Consider the following 21100-nt stretch of genomic DNA (forward strand, 5'->3'; position numbering starts at 1 on the left):
TCCGCTTGAGGAATGCATTCTGGGAGATTGAGTCGTTGTTTTTTCTCTCCTCGGCCTGTTCTCCTTTTTGAAGTTGTTGCTACGACGAAAAAAAGAGTCAGCTCTGAGCACTTTGTTTCAGAAAGTTGAAGGTGAGCCAACATAGTGTGTTTTGCTTGTGTCGGTGATATAGCATATAATGTAGTCGTGGAAAGTAACTAAATAGGCTACATTTATTCAAGTACTGTACTGTACTTAGTTAAATAACTAAATGTTCTTAGTAGGCTACTGTACTGTACCTGTGTTACTACACCACTACATTTCAAAGTAAAATATTGCACTTTTTACCCCACATTCATTAGAGATCTTAGTAGTCGCTTAACAGATATACATACAATAATATAATGGATTGTAATAGATTAAAATACACAAAAGTATAAAGCTGCCAAAAAGCATACTATATCCACCTTGACCAAATACAAGATTAAAATGTTGCCTACATGTTGATCCATCAAAAATAATAAACAAATAATATTATAACACAGCAACTTTTGACTGTATAATCAGTAATACAAATTTAAATATAATCCTACTTTTTATTCTTTAAGTATATTTTGCAGATAATTGGGGACTAGACTGCATTTATATAACACTTTTATCCAAAACTCCTTACAATGTACCTCTCATTCACCCATTCACACACACAGATGGCGGTGGAGCTACCATGTAAAGGGGTGACCAAACCATCAGAAGCAATTAGGTTTCAGCGTCTTGCTCAATGGCAGTAGGAACTGGAGATCGAACCGCCACCCCTGCCGTTATTGGACAGCCTGCTCTACCTGCTGAGCCACAGGTAGAACACAGTACCTTTACTTAAGTTAGATTTCAAATGCAGGAATTGAACTTGTTATTAAGTATTTTTACAATGTGGTATTGCTAGTAAGCACATGCATACTTCTTTCACTACTTCTGTTATAAAATGACATGGCTCCTTATTGTAAAGTATAGTGTACTCTACATAATGTCCTGTCTCTGGTTTGAAAGTTCAGGGTGTTTCAAGGCTGTAGAGTGTAAATCTATTAGTGTAGTATCTAACTGAGACCACGACTTCCTATTGAATCAGTAATGACGTTTTTATTGTTATGAATCCCCCATTCATCCAACACCAACACGTTTTCCACCTGTTTCACTGGTGGTGTTTCTGAAATGGTTTTTGTGACCTATAAATCTTATTCCTAGGTCTACTTCTGTAAGGGACATCTGTCATTTATATTTTGTAGCTACTGTGTCTGTTTTGCCAGTATCCATCTCTTCATTTTCCTCTACAGCAACATGGGCATACCCAAAATGAAACAGACACACAATGCCACTAATCAAAAGCCTTCATTAAAAAAAGAACATTTCAAGCTGGTAGCTCTGTACCATTTCTGATTTGGGCTCTTTGAGCTCACTGATAAATTATTTGATTGATCATTTTGTTGGGCCACTGAGCCTACATTTAAATGTCCAACTCTTAACCAGCTAACAAAAGACAAGCTGCAAAAGCAGTTGTGAAATCTGTAATATTGTGCCATGCATATTAGATATTAACCAAAATATCAAACAAGTAATTTGATAATCTCCATGGTTTCTTTCCTGGGCAATAGCAAGTGAATATCCCTGCTGGAAAATACAAATATTTGGCTGCTTTCTATGGTTTCTATAATTCCCCAAATAGATCAAGGTACATTGCCTATATTGCAACAAAGAGAGCCACAAATAGACCTTTTCAACAACAGCTTGACTGTTTTTGAACTGTTGCCAAGAGCAGACTTTGTGATCACTGAAATGAATGGAGGCCTCATTGTAATTCCCTCCTCTGTGTTTGGGAATGCATGAATGTCACCAGCTGCCACGTCTGCTCCTCTGTGGAAAATGTCCAAAAACCTTAATTATCACGCTTAATCATCCATGGGATTGAAGCAGGGGAGATCCCACTGTAACAGATTGGCGATGTAAAACATGGTCATTGCATTGAGCTGTGTGCCTGGAATCCCAAGAGGATCTGGTTTATACTCTGTGGCACAGCTGATGCTGGTATAAATTCATTTTTTCGTTAAATGCTTCTAATATAACCATCTCCTGTTGCAGCCGAGGGATTATGCTTTTTTTGATAATTTAATAAAAATACCTACCTATAACTATCCTACATGACTTCTTGGGTACATTCAAGTAACCACCCTTAGTTTTATGCTGATTATAGAGTATTGTGACGAATTCCCTGGAAAATATATTAAATCTTGTTTGAGTTTTGATTAAACACCATCATGCAAAATTATGAAGGTACACGATAAACTTTATTGTCATTCAAGATCTTACATGTACACAGCAGAATGAAACCGTGTTTACTCAGCTCAGTGTGCAAAATAATAACACAGATACAACTTGGATGAATCATACAAAACAACATACATGTCCAAAACAAATAGCAGCAGTTGTAATGCAAATTTTCTGTCATTTACTGTAAATCTGTGTGTGTGTATAGAGGAGGTTAAAGGGAGATTAAAGTCTAATGGCTCGGGGGACAAAGCTGTTACAGAATCTGGCAGTTCTGCATCATTTGCGGCAGTATAGTTATAGATATGTATGTTTCTAAAAGGAGTCAAATCATGTCTCGCAGTGCAAATTTTCCTTTCTGATTTTTTGGTACAATTTTACAGTTAAACGATACAATACAATTACTGTAAAAAGAGTTTACAGCGAAAGCGTTGAGTTTCTTCAGTGTGATTGCATTACTCAACCACATGATGGCAATCCACTTCCATTCGTCACTTTGCCTAGGAGCCAAATAGGAATTTACATGGTTACAGGTGGATTCTGAGCTGTTTGTGAATTATCCTTTAATGCACAAAAAGAGTCCACTGACTCACATCTCTCCTCGCTGTCTTCATCATCATTTGTTTACATTATTCAGGACTCCCTGGCAGTAACCCAGGACTAGATTCAAAATCCCTAAACATTATAACAGATATAACAGATGCCTGTCTAGCTGGTGTCCTGCAGGATCTTTGTGTTGAAAGAAGCCTGGGGCTGTTGAGTTATTTGCCTTGGCTGCTGGTAAATGTATTCAGGAGTGGTGGCATCTTTTTAGACTGTGCATCTGACTTTCTTAAAGAACAGATGGTGTTGTTTCCAAACTACCAATTAGCAAGGAGAGGGTAGCAACCAACCACTAGCGGCAGCTCTCCCTGCCTCTTTCATGCCCTCTTCTTCTATCTCTTTTTGTCTTTGTCCCTCTGTGCCCTCTTGTTCAGTCTTCAGCTCTCTCTGTTTCTCTCGCTGCCTGACTTTCCCCCTCTGCAGCCCTCCACGCCACAGTGGCAGTACGACACTGGAGAGATGTGTGGCCTGCTGAACAGATTGGGAGTGACATATGTCAGACGTGGGGGGACTTAGTGGGGCAACCAAGTATGTGTCCCCCAGCGTGCCTGTGTGTTTTTATGTGTGTGTGTGTTGACTCTCCCCCTTCAGGTGTGAGTCCTGGTGTGAGGACCCCTGACTTGAGGCTCTCCTCCCACACAGAGGCACACATACGACTTTAGATTCTCCGTTAATAATTAACAAGAAGGAGTCAGTGGGAGGTGTGTGTGAATGTTCAGGGATGCTGAGGATTATGAACAGTGTGATATCTTGTTTGCCACTTGGTGCATAAAATGAAATTACAAGCCAAGAGTCAATAACTCATCATGCTGATTTTGGCTAACCTTGCTCTCCTTCCTCTAACTGCTACATTCCTCTGCTTTGGCAGAGGGACACAGCACTGCTCTCTTGCAGAAATTAACCCTGAAATATCCAGTGGGAAATATATCCACCCTCTCTCTATACTTCAAATTCAGTTTTCAGTGTTATAACTTTTAACTAGTCCTTAAATTAACAATTGATTCATTCTCAGATGCAATTAAATGCTCCTCTGGAGAGTGTCTAAACAAAAAAAAAAAAGGAAAAGTCCCAACTCTATAATACAGACAATCAAGATGTCAGACTTGTTAAGTTCCGCTTCAACATCCAGCTAAACTTTATTTCAGCATGACTGTCAGCTTTGAATAAAATGCACTAAAGCAATCCTTTCTGCTGTCATAGCAACATTTTCCATCTCTCCTGAGTAACTCTTTATGTAGATGTACATCAGTTTGACATCACATAAACAAGATGTCACAGATCTTTTCTCCCTGTGCACAGACAGCCATGATAAATGGGTTTCTGAATCACATATTTCACATGTGAAAACACATTCAGTGATATTCCCCTTTAACTCCAGCAACCTTGAACAAAAGTCCTCCCTCTGCAGTTAAGCGGGTGCTTGAAGGGCAAGCCAATGCAGACACGGTCCAGTGCTTTTATTGACCCAATGAGAAACCTCTCCGGATCTCCAGGGGCTTGGAGTTCAGGTTAGGGTCTTTGTTGTCTGCGTTCATTAGTGTCTCCTTCGCCATCTCTCTCTCTCTCTCTCTCTCTCTGTCTTTCTTTCTCCATCTCTATCTCTCTTACTCTCTCTCTAACACCTCCTCTTCTAACTCCCTCACTCCCTCTCTGCTGCTCTTTTCCCCCAAGGAGCTGGAGAAGAAAATGTCACCAGATCAAATTAGTGGGAGCCTCCAACTCTGCCTGTCTGCCTCTGTCTGTCTATTCCACCGAGTGGTAGCGTCACTCATGGAAGTTTCCAGAAGTTTATTTGTGTCCAAACTTCCCCAGGTATGATACTTTATGAAAAGTAATTTTTCTAAAAGTTGTTTTAAAGTATAATTTCACCATTTTTAGGATATTTATTTTAGTAGTATCCCTTAAAAGGCACATATAAATGCATGTTTTTTTTTACCTGATTGGTCACAGTGCAGGTTTACATAAGCTGGCTACCATGCTGCATGGACACTGGTTTGTGCATTGGTTAACCAATTAAAGGAATATTTTGACATTCTGGGACGTACGCTTAGTTGCTTTCATTCAGTTAAATGAGATGCATAAATTAACACAAATTAACATGGTATTTGTTTTATCTGTACAACTGAAGAGTAAAAATGTCAAGTTGTGGTTTTATGGGGAGTTTTGTGCTGGACTATTTTTTGCCCGTATGTGTCGGTGGAGACTCCAAGAAGTCACTGCGCCCAGCCAAGAGATAGTGCTGCACATAACCCCTGTAAACCCACAACTTTTTCGGATTTAAAATAATGAGATATAACGTGTTCATTGGTGAGCTTTTGAGGTGCTGGTAAGTGGATTTTCAAAACACTCAGACAGAGCTAGGCTAGCTGTTGCCCCTGCTTCAAGTCTTTATGCTAAGCAAAACTAACCTTCTTCTGGCTCTAGCTTCTCATTTAACGGATGGATACGAGAGTGGTATCAATCTTCTCATGTAACTCTCAGCAAGAAAACTAAAAAACTCAACTATTTCTTTAAACATGTCAAATAATTCATATATCACTTTCATTATCTCATTGAATGAGGAAGGCAACACCTGGGCATTCTGAAAAAGCCTTAATCTCGCACTCAATCTTTTTTGCAGTGTCACCACCACCACATAACTTATTCATAGCACATTTCATATTCATAGCCTTCTTTACTTCACTGAGGCGCATCGAACATAGTGATTTCTCTCTCTGTCTGGCGTTATTTACCTTAATGCATTTTAGTGGAGTGAGAGCGAGTGTTGCCAGACGTCCATCTTTGCAAACAGATGCCTTTAATGCATGTTAACCTTGGTGGCAGTAAAAGGCCTCACCATTATTCCTCTTAAACCATACTGTGTCTATCAGAGTCCATTGGGGAGAAACTGGAGCACTTCCAGGACTCCTCACCCACTGACCGCAAAATAGCCCTAATTGAAAATGACTTCAGACTATTGGAAAAGAGGAAGAGGCTTGGTTGAAGGCATATTTAATAGTGTGAAGAGGTGGGAAAAAGATTGTTTGTGTGGACCATTTTTCCTACTGTATGTTAACTAAATGAAAGTGATGTTGTAGGCTAAATATAAACCATTGATGTGAAAAACAAAAAGAGGAGACAATAAGAGAAAAAAAGAACAAAGCAATTTACAGTAAGAGTGAAAGGAACACACAGAAGTCCATATCCATGGTGCTCCATCACAGGCGGATGAAAGTGGCCACTGTCCTTCTGCCATCAATATGCAAATGGCCAAAAATGGCCCTTGAGTGCGGGGAGCAGTTCCCTCAAGTGCATTCATTAGCCACCGTTAGCATAATTGATTCCCAGTCCTGCCATAAAACTGGTCACTCCCTGTGCCTCTCGCTCTGGGGGATCCTCTGGGGATCTCACAGGCTCACTTCAATCATAAATCATTAAAGGACACTACTAGCCAATGGACTGTGCCAAGGCCCCAGAGACGTGCGAGCGACAGTAATACTGTCACTGACGTCTAAATCATCGATGTGACATATAAAGGTGCCTGAGGTCTGACATATCCTACACTCCACCTCTTTTATCCTAATTTCTTAACTGGATGTCATAAAAATGTATGTGCCCTGTAATTAGGCAACATGTACCTCAACACAGCTGATGTCAGAGATGCAGTTTTGGGATTTGTGCCAGAAATGATTTAGGTAATTGCATAATATTTTACTAGAGTGAAACTAACTCATTGTTCTGATATTTTATAAAATCTTGTGAATTACTTATAAAAATAATAGTTTATGATGGCATATGTTAAGTCAATTCATTTCTCAGAATAAGCTTTGATTCTTGTCATTATGACAGAAAACATGGTAAAACCAATGAGTATTCTATGAGGTGTACCTCAGTCATAAGGTACTTTGGTAATTAAATGAACATCAGGACTGTAGACTAGTTACTGCAGAAGTCATGATCACTATTAGCTTCAGCTGTATTTCTCTCTCCAGCATCACCATTCAGAGCAGGTGTGTGGCTTATTAAGGCTCTTATTAGAGAGGGAGAGAGAGAGAGAGAGAGAGAGAGAGAGAGAGAGAGAGAATCTGTGTGATAAAAGATTTTTTTTTCATTCTTTCCATCCAGCCTTCCCCCATCTGTCCATCCATCCATCCCTCCTCTATACAGTCTAATTAAACTCATCAGTTGTGCAGTGAAGGTTCCCAGCGCCTCAGAGAGGCAGCGAGCAGAGTAGGGAATGATAGCGGCATGCTCATGATGTATTGCCACCTCGCAAAATAAAACATATTCATAAAGAATATTCATTACCTCTACCAGCCATCCCCCAGATGGCCAGAAAATTGGCTTTGTGTTGAGATGTGGATTCAGGCATGCATATTAATGGAAGACAGATGTAAACGCATATTCATATTCTTTGGCTCCTCTTTTTTGTGACAGACAAAATGATAATGCATCCACTTAGGAGAGGGGTAAAGGGGCTGCATCCGGGAAGCAATTCACCTCTAATTTGCTGGTGGGTTATTGGCTTTTTGTCAGACTGGCAGTGTGTGTTCCTATTTGTCTAGTGTGTATTCGTGTGGAGTTGTCCCATCTACATTTTAAGTGCTCTCCCTCTCTCTCTTTCTCTCTCTCTTTCACACATACACACACACACATTGCTCAGTGTGTGGCTTTGAGGCTTTGATGTACAGGTCACTGCTAACTCACATCAGACACAGTGAAATGTTTTGATCTGTAATATAAATCCTCTCTGTCTTCTTTATTGAGGGGTGGCAACAGTGTGTGTGCACTTTGATGTGTATGCATTTGCACACTTATGCAGCAATGACAATCTCAGATGAGGTTTACAATTTTTTCTGATATGATTCAAGGGTTGCTGAGGCACCAAAGCTATGCACCATTTGAATCTGTTTAGTCAGACACTTTGACCACCATCACCACTATCACCATTTCAGTCAGGACACGTTTAAACCATTTATTGCAACAATATGAGTTGAGTTTTGTTTGGCGGTGTGGCTCTGCTCATGTGATGCTCTGGACACAGACTGTCCCTGAGCTCACAAACCTTCTGGCAGAGCCTGAGATACACAACTTTTACTGAACATCAGCACATTAAAAGAAATGTTCAAAATTCACGTATGAGTAAATGCTAATGCAGGAGGAGGCTGGAGAGGGGGAGGGAGTTCATTTTCTGAAAGTAGGTAGCAGTGTAGCAGCGAGGATGCAGAGCTCAGCGTTGTTGTATGGAGACTGAATGAGCACCAAATGTTTATATGGACCGTGTGAGAGAGATCGTCGTGGACGTTCGTGATCGGAGGGTGTATGGAACATGTGACTATGAAATGACTTCTGTGCCTGCCTAAACTACAGTAGTGTTGTTGGCCACACTTTAATTTGACTTTATTTTGAGTTTCCTTATGTAATCAAGATCCTATCGCCACTGCCTGGAGATGCCACCTCCATTGCTTCCACAAGAGGACAGTAGCGCTCTCTTAGCATCCTCCTTAAAGGCCGGACCACAGAACTCTTCTATTTCACCTTGTATGGCTGCATAACTTAAACATTGGTGGTATGTAAATACTTATAGTCGTAAGTATTCACATAGTAGATTTTTATTAGAAAAAAAGTAGATTTTTGCATACAGCAGTGTGTATCTGTATTGGTGTGGCCAGGTTTTGTTGAGATTCCTGAGATATTTTGACGCCAGATGGATAAATATGGCTATAACTAAACATACTACTGATATAAAAAAGAACAATGGAAAACACAAGTGAAAAAGTGAAATTAATCACTATTTTACACAGCAGTTGAACTATTTAATGGCGCTATATAACTCCTATATTAGTCGTCAGTGTCATAGTTACTACCAAGTTTTAACTGAACCTCTGTGGATCAGTGTGTCTGGTGTCCATTTGTTAAACAGCTAACAATACAGTGGCGGGTTTATGTATATCATGTATATATGTGTGTTTTGACTATTTAGTGCTGTACAACTGCTATACTAGTTTATGTTATTGTTTTTTTTCTTCAAAATTAGGAATCTGGTATCTTCTCTTATGATCCTAATTATTATGCAAAATATTCCTGCCAGTGTTTATGCCCAACACTTTGTCATGATACATAGTTAAACCATTCTACTAATACCCCGGACACAAGCACTATAGCCACTGCTCCAATAACCAACCCCAGGGCTCCCCTATACATATTAGATCTCATCTCCATGTTACAGCCTATATATGTCACAGTAAGAATAGGGGAGGTTTTTAATAGAAATGGCCTCATAAACCCTCAATCCTGTAACAGTGCACTGCTCAATTGGAATAAAACCTTCTTTGTGTAAGTGTGTCCCAATATGGAAAATTAAAGCCAGTTAATAAAAAGCAGTGCTAAATCAATGAGAGCCATAAAAGTTACAGGGTAATATTAAAATGTGGGGGAAAAGGGGGGGGGGGCAATAGTGGCATTAACACGCTGGGCCTGAATTATCATGTTAATTTAATATCCAGTCTTCAAATGAAGCAGAAAGTCCAATAAAGGTCAATTAAGCAACTAGCCTCCCATCTCCATTTAGAATTTTATTGCCTCATCTAAATCATGGAGCTGGTGCTGGGTCCAAGGGGCCCCGCTGGTTGCTGGAGACCTTTGGGACCTAATGAGGGCTCAAGCTTTTAAGATCCAAGTTCATGGTGGTGCTTAGTTTGGATTGGGGCAGCTCTGTGATTGTAGCTCAACCTTGCCCCTAATAACTAGTTTGAATTATAGATGTTATTCTTGCTGCTGCACACAAGAACAAGGTTTACACATCCAGGTCTCATTTTATGCAGCCTAAACGCAGCTGTGGGAAGCAAAGCCAAGTTGTACCCACCATGAACTGTGGATTTTAAATGTGGGGGGTGAGCAGGCTTTTGGTTTCATCATTGTGTGCTGGAGAGAGCGAGATAACTTCTTACATCTGTGAAAACTGTCAAACTTCCTGATTTGTCCAAAAGAAATAGAAATTTGGTTCTCATTCTGCGGACAACTAATGGGCAGTAATTCACCACTCACTCAATTACCCCATCTGCTTATTCTTCTATCCAACATTTTATTTACTTGTCATTATTTCCTTCCATTTTGATGAATATTTATGCTATATGTATTTGGGTTCAAATGGATTTCTTCAGCAAAAAGGATTCAGATTGGAGTCTCTGTAGCTCTACACTTGCTGAAAGGGACACAATGTAATTACCATTGATCAAGTTTCTATTTTATTCAAATAATGAGCTGTAACTTGTGTTAATCCCTAAAGAATTCTGCATTAAATTACATCTCTTTTTATATTTGTATTCATATATGTATGTGTCTTTTCTGTGGATAGAACCTCTATAGTCCTACACGACAGAATAATTGATTAAGAACCTCATGACCAGAAAAACCTGCTAATGCATCAAATAACTGACCAAAATAATGACAACTCACCTACCCCCCTCACTTTAATAAGAGTAGTAACTGAAGTTTAATATTGATGTCCTCTGACATGATGGTGAATGAACAGTCAAAAGGATGATGAATAATTCCCATGGAAGTACAATATGTATCGACCACTTATTGACCTCCTCAAGCTAGCCTGCTGCATTGACATGGCTTTATGCAGATCCATAGTCTTATGAATAAATCATACAGAGCTAGTTAGAACTAGTATTTCAAGGCTCACAGTTAATAAACAAAAGGAGCTCTGCTGTTGTGTGACCTGAAACACAATACTGTTTTAATTGCCTTTGAAGGCTGTGACAACACGAGGATAAAGACTCCTCTAAACAAATAAACTTCTCATGACCATTTCTGACTTCATTATTATCCCAACATCCACAGTGATACCTCGTTATTATTTATTGCATTGTTTATATTCTCTTTTTGAGTTGGTGCACGATGTTCTGTTTACAGTTATCTGGGCAAGTTCAATTTCCTGATATTAGAGCTGTGACAAAAGTCAATTATTGACTGAAAATGAATCAATAATCAATCTTTTAAAATCTGAATATTTTCTGGTTTTATTAGCCTTCTATGATAGTAAACTGAATATCTTTGGGTTTGCGACTGTTGGTCAGACAAAATAAGACATCTGAAGACGTAACCTTGGACTCTGGGAAATTGTGATGGACATTTTATTATTTATATATCGATATATCAAGAAGATAACCATCAGATTAATCGATAATTAGAATAATCATTACTTACCAATTTTGATTGTGCAAGTAAAGGATACAAACATGACCTAAGGATGTAGGATATAAGTTATTATTTGTAATATGGTATATATGAAACTCTACTGGATATGTATCCTGACTGAAAAAGATATTAGATACTGTATAGCAATCACCATAAATACTAGGGAACAGGACAAAGGTTTTGCAGATGCTGGTCTTGAGTCTGATTTTGACATCCCATCTTAATAGTAAAGATCAGAATTCAAGATAGTTTAACTGATGCCGATGCAAAACTATGAAACAGCAGTTGAGATACACACATGGTTTGTGCATCTTTAAATACACTTTCTGTCTGTGAAGCACCTCCATACAAAATGCATAATATGCAACAATTCAGCACAATGGTATAGTGGTAAGTGAGCATCTTTGCTTCGTTCCACATGCTACACATCTGGATAGTGTCTGGGTACATTACATGAGTGAATGGGTTAGTGACCCAGATTCTCTAATGGGATTTTAGGTGTCTAAAAAAATAGAATTGCTTTTGTCTGCTCTGACAGATGTTCCTCTTTGATAATTACATAAGACACTGATATGAAAACACAAATAGCTCTATATATGCATTAATATGGATTTTTTTGGAGAATGCTAAGGTTTGACGATGTTTTCTTCAACTTGCATGACACTATAATGAAACATTTATCCTGTGCTCATGGTTCCTGCCTGAATGCTTAAAATCCTAAAGTAGTGTTGCTCTCTCTTAGTGAGTTTCTGTATTAATTAAGAGTCAAAATAGAATTGGGCCTTTGTTTATCTGAAGAAATAAGATATCAGATATTCCAGTATGCCCAGAGAACACACGCACAGTCTGTGCTGCCTGAACATGCCTGTGAAGCCATGCTGTGCTGAAGTCAGTCTGTCTCCCCCACCCATAACGACCATCTGTCATTAGTGTAGATCAATGGAGATGATAGATGGGGAGTGCCTGCTGTGCTGACAGAAGCACTGAGACAGGAGTCCAGGTATGACCACGATTATGGTGCGTGGTCCTGACCCAGCGGGCAAAAGCCCTGATGTTAATTTTGTATCCGTGGTTGGGTTGATATGAGTTTGGACTGTCAAGAAAGCTGCTGACTGGCTTTTGAAAATTCTAATCAATTTTAGTCAGTTTTTGGAGTGTTGCATATGTTTCGAGCACTCACCCACATGTCTTTACTCCTGTGCCAGAAGTGTTATAAATTCTCTCTGAATAATCCATTTTCCTAAGCACTTGGTGGGTTATTCAAAGCATGTCATATGGAGTTGATGTAAAACAAGGCAATAAAACAGGCAGAGAATGGACTGTGCCAAGTCTGCCTCTACACATCTCAAAGCATGACTTCCCAATAACCAGACCAAACCAGTGTGGATCCACTGGGTAAAATCATGAGGACTGGGCATGATTTGATGAAGACCATTTCACACTTGCTGAGAGAGATGGACGGTCCAAGGCCTGTTAAAATCCCTGGGGTTTTGGACAAGAGCATCAGAGGATTTTCAACACAAGTCATTCTTAACACAGAGGAGTAGACAAAATGAAGGGCTTTTCTCCAATTTTAGCTACCAAAATTGAATTCTGAGGTAACAGAGGCTCCCTGTGGGATTTACTCCTCATCTGTATTCCCTTACTTCTCTCTCATATGAATTCAATTTCTTTTGTCATCTTTTTTACATCTCCTGTGATCCAAGCTATGACTTAATGAGAATTCTTTGTTTTGATATTTTGAGAAGAGGTGTTCAATTTAAAAGTAAAGGTAACCTCAACACAAAGCAAAATAGATACATATAATAATAACACATATTAATGGAATTAAAAGTACACACACATACCAATTCTGATTACTCTCCCTCTGATTATTCTAATAAAAAAGAGCCATACAATGACACAAAACCCACACAATCACCTGGATACAGTCTTACTAGTGCACTAGTATTAGTACTGACATGCTCACACACACACCAGAACACACACACACTTTCCTCTCTTATACACCCGGGCAGTGGGGATTGCTTTGGAAAAACAGCACCTGCTCCTCCATTTGAAAACTATTTAGGGAGGCATCAAACTCTATCAGGGCAGGTCTGATTGCGGTCGCCTCTTCACAGTCCCCCAATCACTCAGTGAGTCAATTAGCCCCCCGCCCCTCCACACACACTCACACAGACACACACACACACACACACACACACACACACACACACATACAATATGCACAACAGACTCCCATTCCCCTCCGTCCGCTGTGGGTTCCGCCAGGGAATGAGAGTCCATCGGTGGCCTCACAGCAACACCTGAGGCCCCCCACCACCCGGCCTCAGCTCCCCTCCCTCCACCCACAGTCAGCTAATAGCGGTGCTCCAAGGGCACCCGAACCACAACGGCATTCAATTCACCCCCATTGTACCCCTTTTACCAAGCCTCATACCAGCGACTCAACAGCTATTTAGCAGATGATAGGAAAAGAAAGAGTGAGTGGAGGAGAGGGAGGGAAAGTAGGAAATGAGTGCCGCAACAACAGGGGTGATACGTCCGCTCACCTCTGCGATCATTTACTTTGTTCAGTGGAGGCGAATTCGATTGTGCCGTTCACTGTGCATGTGCTAGTGTCAGTCTTCGTCTTTGCAAGTATTAAGAGTGTGTTTGCTTGCGGGCGTATTGCATCCACTTTCACCTGTGTGTATGTGCATGAAGCCTACGTTCCGTCGACTCTTTGGGTTAGCGGGCGGCGCTCTCTCACAATCGCTTATTTATTCAGGGCCTTTTGAAATAATCGAGTTGACACATCTGTCAGATGGTGAGAGGAGGAATGCTAAAAGGTCACCGGGCGAGGTACCAGCTGCTCCCGCACCAAACCTTTCCTGCCTCCAAATAGCACAGTCATTACACCACAACAGATGGGACTCCTGCCTTTCATTTCTGCCTCGCTCGCACACACTGACACATGCACACGCACACAGGAGCGTACACACAAATGTGGCAAGCACCCGTCACACTTATCCACACATGCACACGTATACACAGAGGTGCAGTCACACCAGACACTTGTCACAGACAAGACAGGCAAACAGGCAGAGACATGTAGGCTACTGTACACATCTGCACACACACACACACACACACACACACACACACACACACACACACACACACACACACACACACACACACATTTATTCCCTCCCTCTGTCACTGACTCTCTTGCTCTCACCTGCACACTCTGTACTCTTTCTCTCCAGGTCTGATTTCCATGTACAAGGTCAGTATCAGCTGTCTACAGGGAACATCACTCCCTCATAACCAGAGCACGACAAAAGGACAAACGCAGACACACTAAGGACAAAAGGTAGGGGAGACGTTCTCTCTGCAGTCTGCCTCTTTATTTCTCATTCAACTTCTTTTATTTTATCTCTGAGCTATTGTTTAATGATATCCGTCTCAAAGACAGAATAAAACCTTTTGGCCATTCAGAAAGTGATGTATAATTCAAACCTCGGTGAGATGTGATACAACACAATCTTTAACAGACTTATATCTTGGACCAGCTTTATTGGGTGGAAAAAGTGCTAGGCATTGTGAAACCTAAAGAAAAGCCTTAGGCCTTGCTCCAAGTACTGCCTTTGATGGAGCTCTGCAGATTCAAGTTTGCTTCAATAGAAAGGCTTTTTATGATGACTGCATGAAAGAGTCTATTTCCTCCATCAAGCACTGAAGGCGTATGGAAGCCTTAATCACCTTATAAAAAAAAAAAACTAGTTCGGACATGTTGCCCAAGTACCCTTCAAAGATCATTGCATTACCCAATCCAGCTGTCGCTGATTCATCTGCATGCACATCATCGGATCCCATTGAAGACTTTGATATTGTGTGTTCTTTCAGCATCAAGTGAGATACAGGAGAGGTTTTGCTTTACAAAGGGCATGTTGCTTTAAAATATGTAATTATTCCAAGCAAATCCTATAGTCATTTGTTGTATTTGCCAGCTTGGCTATTGTTCCAGTTAATGAGCTTGAAGGAACCCACGGCTACGCTGGAGAAAGCTGGGCTAGGAAATAGCATGCTACAATGCATAGCTTGCTGTATGCAAATTTGTTGAAGCAAAGAGTGAGCAAAGTCGTGTACAATTCATTAGTAATTAATGATTTTGCTATGTTTACTGTACAAAAACAGCACCAAAGGCACATTAGGGATAAGTCTGAATTGCTTTGCTAGGTCACACATGAGACTGAAACATATTATGTGTTAGTTGAATTCTGTTTTTATATGAGATTACCACATAATATTGCAATGCAGAGTATGCATTTTCCCTCATGAAGTAGACAGGATAATGCAACAATCCACAAAAGTGTGGCTGGCTATAAAGTGGCCGGCAGGATGCATTAAAAGAGTAATAATGCATAAATCATGTAAATGCACAGTTATAACTGGAAATAGCCACTGATTTTTATAGCATGATATATGGGTACATTATTCAGATGTGCCTCCTACAGCAGGTTGAAGCATTACATTTCCTTCTCTGCTCTGTTTGTGCACACCTTGGTGTTGTAAAATATTGAAACCTCTCAGGGTGGACATTACATCTACTATGTTGTTAACAGGATCTATTGCATATTTTATCAGTGACATTTATGAGCTTATGCGGAAAATGGAAGTACCAGGTATACAAGGAATGTCCTGCTCTACTCAAGTGGCATCAGCAACATCATTGGAAATGGATGGGAATTTTACCGTAGTACATGACACATTTATCAATACACCTATAGCTTTTATAGTTTTAATATTAATGTTCCATCACACAAGCAATTAAACATCCAGTCCGAGTCGGCACAAATGAAAATCTCAAACTCTGATACAAACGCAGTGTAGCTATGCCAACGGCTGCGCATGTAGATGCAGTGGCAGGTAACTTTCTAATTTCTCTACATTTTTGTTTTAATCTGTTATTTTGTTTTTTTGGCTTTATTGCTGAAATACCATTGAATGATGTCTGATTGGATTTGATTTATAGGGCTAAGCCAAAATTGTTCAAATCGACTGGATTTTGACTACGGCAACGGTTGCATGCAGATGTTGCGGCCTGTAGCTCCGTCAAACTCCGCTAACTACATTCTTTTTTTCATCAGCTTTTTCCCCGGCTTTATTGCTGAAGCACGTTACCTATGACAGTAATACAGCATTGTTGTCATCAGAAAAGGATTTGGATTAAAGAGCAGCAGACCTTGAGCCAGATCAACCGGACCAGGCAGGCACCAGGGCGGCTGCTGTGATCTCCCAGGAGGAGAGGAAAGACAGCCATGAGAGAAGCCATGCTGGCCCAGCTTGGACTTAAGGCTGCTCCTGGCTAATGTCTGGTCTGGACGAAATGGGACTCTGTTGTGCCCACATTTTTACAGAGACCTGCTCCATCAACATCCCGGATCAAGCACTCGACGGACGGACTGTGTTCCGAGCTGACAGATCGCAAGACTTCGGCGAGAGGAAAGGAGGAGGACTCTGTGTTTACATCGATGATGATGATTGGTGCTCAAACGCTCAAACGCTCAAAAGTGGATGGACACTGTCTCACAAATGTTGAAATTTTTATGTGGAGATGGAAACCATATTATCATCACTATCTCTATCTGCTGTTTACATTCCACCAGACACAAATTCAAAAAATGCACTGCAGAATTATTTCCTGGGTGTATATGTGTAGGCTATGTATATATATAAATAACTGTATATATTGTTTTATTTTATATATTAGCCTATTTTAATTATCTTACCTATTTAATTGAATGAATGAATTTAATTATCTGTTATGTTTAATGTGTGTAGCATGAAGGGACTACGAACTTTCATTTCGTTATACAACCTTATGTTGTAAAATGATGAATAAATTACCTTGTACCTTGTGTCATTTGTGGCTAAATGATATCAAACGAACCAACAATGACAGACAAGCTATCACCCATGATGACACCCCACAACCATGTTATTGTCTGTGAGTAACTCTTATCAGTTATTTGTGTCAGTGCAAAGTTCATTTGTCACGCCCATATGTGACCCATTAACATAACTATCAGAAACAGTCGTGGTGGGAGACTTCACAGCACACTCACTGATGCCTTCGAGCTCCTCTCTGTCCGTACACACCAAGCTGCAGATGTCAACGTCATGACCGTGTGTGTGCATGACGGAGTGGGGAATGATAATCAAATGTGATTTGACAGATGATAGGGTGCTACTTGTGTTGTATGTGCAAGTGTGTATATATATGTGTACTCTATTTGCTCTACTGTTGTAATGGGCAGCTGCCATTATTAATAACCATTAATCTTAACAGTTCATGTGTTAAAATTCCCATTTTTCTCCCTCATGGGTGTGTGTATATGTGTGTGTGTGTACATTTACATATGTGTACACTGATGTGATTGATGCCCCCTGCTTCACTCCCCCTCAGCACCCTCTCAGATTTAGTGCCCTCAAACTCCCTTTGGCCCTGCCCCCCCTAAGCACAGTAAACATAAAGCAGCCGATTTACTTTATGGCTCCTGTGCTCCAGACCTTTAGTGGATTTACTGTCATTTTTATGTATTAGCTGGTACTGAAATGTGGCGGGTGATAATGACTGACAGGCAGCTGGTCATAGAGGGACAAAAGTGCTTTGCTGGCAGCTTTAATGGAATCAACAGAACAGTAAATGAGATTCAATTAAAACTTGTTCTTTGTAGGGTTTCGCCACAATGGATGGAGCTATATGGCTACATTAAAGACCATTTCAAGGATGATAATTCTTTAAATTAGGGAGTGTAATTGGCTTTACTAGTCCAATTTTGCATCCTTGATGACACTGAAGCAAAGATTCACGTAACCTATCTAATACATGTAAATCATTTAGCACTCTTAACCCTTTAACATACAGCGTTCCCCTTTTATTTCACCGTAAGTAGCTTCAAGGTTGAAAAAAATCTTATTTTACACTGCCGTATCACATATAGACCTACACATGATGCTTATGCTGAGTGAAGAATTAGATCCCAAGACTCCATGTTTTTTATGGCTGCACCATTGAATCAAATGGAAATATTCTACATGTCATGTGCATAATTTTTTATACATTTCCCCAAAATTCAGCCTGACATATTAGGTATCTTTAGAAAACTTGGGATCTCCACTGAAAATTAAAATTAAGTTACGTGGGTTTGGACAGTTTTTGGCTACACAGTTTGAATTTGTAATGACTGCCCCACTGGAGAGTCAGCAGTCAGTGTTAAAGGAACAGTTTTACTGTGTGGTAAATATCTAGCTGGAGCCAGCAGCCAGTTAACTTAGCTAAGCATAAAGACTGGAAATAGGGGGGAACAGCTAGCCTGACTCTGGCCAATGGTAAAAAGATCTGCCTACCAGCACCTCTAAAGCTTACTAATTAACATGTTGTATCTCATTTGTTTAATTGTTTAAAACCAAAGTGTAAAAATGACAGTTTTCCAGTTGCCAGGCAGCCAGCAGAGACTCCAGGAAATACCTGGCCCTGACCAAGAAAGCAGGCTAGCTGTTTCCCTATGTTTCTAGTCTTTATGCTAAACTAAGCTAACCGGCTGATGGTGCAAGCCACATATTTACTGTGCAGACATGAGAGTGGTATCGATTTTCTAATCTAACTCTGCAAGAAAATTAATAACTGTGTTTCCCAGAATGTCAAACTTTTCTTATAAAGGGTTAAAAACATATTTTTGATGGTGTATCTTGCATTTGTATATCCACTTTGTTGCCTGGTATTGAATTTTCATTTTGAAATGCGGCATACTCTGCCACTTCTCTGAGTGTTGTCAAAACTCATTCTGGGGAGTACAGGAAATTGCTATCTGAGATAAAAGTGGAAGAGACAGGTTGAGAAAAAGTACATGAAAAAATAGTTTGGAAACACTTCATCACAAAACAACTCCCATAGTGCACTTCATCCCAAACTGATACATAACAAAATAAGGCTGTTGATGAGTGAAATATATGCTGCTGGGTGTTAATGGAGCAGAAAAATGAAAGCAATTATTAAGGATGATTTTTACATTGATAATGATAATACATAAATATATTGTATGTACATATACACAAGTGGCTAAGTCAAATCATAAACATCCAGGAGAAGACACATTCTGTATAACTGCGCCTGTAACTCCTCCAACATTTATAGTGTTTTGAACATAATTATCCTTCGTCTGCTTCGTTGCATGAGATAAAATCTTTTCTATCCTGCTTACTAGTGTGCCTTAGGTGATTAAAACTCACTATTGCGTTCTGGGACTAGTTGTGAGGCCATTAGGACTTAAGGATCTTGTTACCAGCGATCAGTCAGTCTTGGTCTAACATACTATGACAGTTATTAAGAGCACGGTGCCTTCAGCCATAAGCGTTGATCAGTCCAGTTTAAAGTTCATGTGCTGCAGTCTTCAGCCTGTCACCATTCAACATTCAAAATAACTTTTGTTCTCCACTCTTTGACTATTTTGACTAGTTTCTTGTCAACAAGATTTTTTTTCTTTTGTATGCTCTCTGTTGCTCTCTCTTGTGGGTCTCTCTCACTACTGGTCTGCTCTTCTTTCCTTTCACCCTGTCCTTCTCGGAGTCAAGACGGTGGCAATAATCCTCTCTAATAGCAGATGACAGCTCCACATAACTTCTGACATTAGCTTTTAGCCATCACATTTTTACAACCCTTGGTCTTGACGACAGATTTGTCGGCCGGCAACGTGACATTGGCAGTCTCTTTTGCTCTGCTTCTCTCTCCTCTCTCTCTCTCTGTTTCTCTCGTAATGTCTTTTGGACTAGAGAGATCTGGGGGCCCTATCACACACTCTTTATTACTGTATGGGCCATGGTGTTCCATCACTGCTTCACATCACACAAAAGTACATGCACACACAGTCATGAGTGCACACACACCCACAATCACACTTGTCCCCACAGGGCCCCAGATTGATGGTAGTTCCAGAGTACAGTCCCATAAAATGAGAGAGAGAGAGAGAGAGAGAGAGAGAGAGAGAGAGAGAGAGAGAGAGAGAAAGGGAGCCAAAAGGCAAATGGACATGCCTGTTCAACAGAAAATACACGTTTTCATCTTTTCTGCATCTTATGTCCTACATATACTTTCGATTATAAAAAGATTCCGGTATTTGTTGTAAATAAAGATCAAATTAAAGTTGTGCTTGAAAGTTTAATCTTGACCTTCAAAATAGTGGTAATGGTAGTTCAAAAAATTGTTAACCCAGAGTCCACTTACTAGAGCTCTTCAAAAGCTTTCAGCCACATCATGTGACTTTCATCAACGGGTCATCATCCATCATCATGAAACTATCCGCTGATGAATGCTATGAGATGTTGCTGAAATGGAAGCCCTGAAATAAATCAATAATAATATAAGTTTAATATAAAATATAGCCGCAGACGGCAATGGGCGGGTTCAAACCTTTTTTCGCTCAACGGAAGGAAGCAGCTCAATCGACCAAAATTAAAGCCACAGGCAGCAATGGAGCAAAGTCACTTCAGTTTGTTTAATTCTGTTTGAAAGAAGGAGTGACTGGTCAATCACACAGTTGTTCCATCATCACAAAGCCTGCAGCATTTCAAAAATTGTGCACTCAAAGTTCCACTATTCATCCCCCCTCATTGGATTTGAAGGAAACACGGTATGTATGTTCAGGAGATAGCATGGGTTGGCTACGGTGAGTTTGATCAGGATTGCTCAAAGACATCTTGAGTTATGAGCAAATATGTGACAGGCCACTCCCACTCACACAAATCAATATGAAACTTCAAATTTTGGTTAATACTTGCCCCGAGAGTATGCAAATTCTGTCCACTGGGTTTTAAGGTTTTTGGCATTTGTGGTGCCCCCTATGGATCGAGCTCAGAATGCTTTTGCACGCCTATTCCCAAACATGGACTGAAGATATATCCCAAAATTTGTGATGATTGGACAAATCGTTAATGAGTTATGGCGAATTTCCTTCTAAGCCTCACC

At 40.2% G+C, this 21100-nt stretch overlaps 1 long non-coding RNA gene across 2 annotated transcripts; it reads left to right on the top strand.

Annotated features, from left to right (window-relative positions):
- Positions 1-9: 9 nt before the first annotated feature.
- Positions 10-17427, top strand: LOC122863946. Of its 2 annotated transcripts, XR_006375115.1 has the most exons (5): positions 10-131; positions 687-832; positions 4570-4710; positions 14340-14446; positions 16224-17427. It is a non-coding gene; the product is annotated as an uncharacterized LOC122863946 (long non-coding RNA). The 2 variants fall into 2 exon arrangements; XR_006375114.1 differs by lacking the exon at positions 4570-4710.
- The last annotated feature ends 3673 nt before the right edge of the window (positions 17428-21100 follow it).

The sequence above is a fragment of the Siniperca chuatsi genome, linkage group LG17, assembly GCF_020085105.1.
Source record: "Siniperca chuatsi isolate FFG_IHB_CAS linkage group LG17, ASM2008510v1, whole genome shotgun sequence".
In the NCBI taxonomy this organism is placed as follows: domain Eukaryota; kingdom Metazoa; phylum Chordata; class Actinopteri; order Centrarchiformes; family Sinipercidae; genus Siniperca; species Siniperca chuatsi.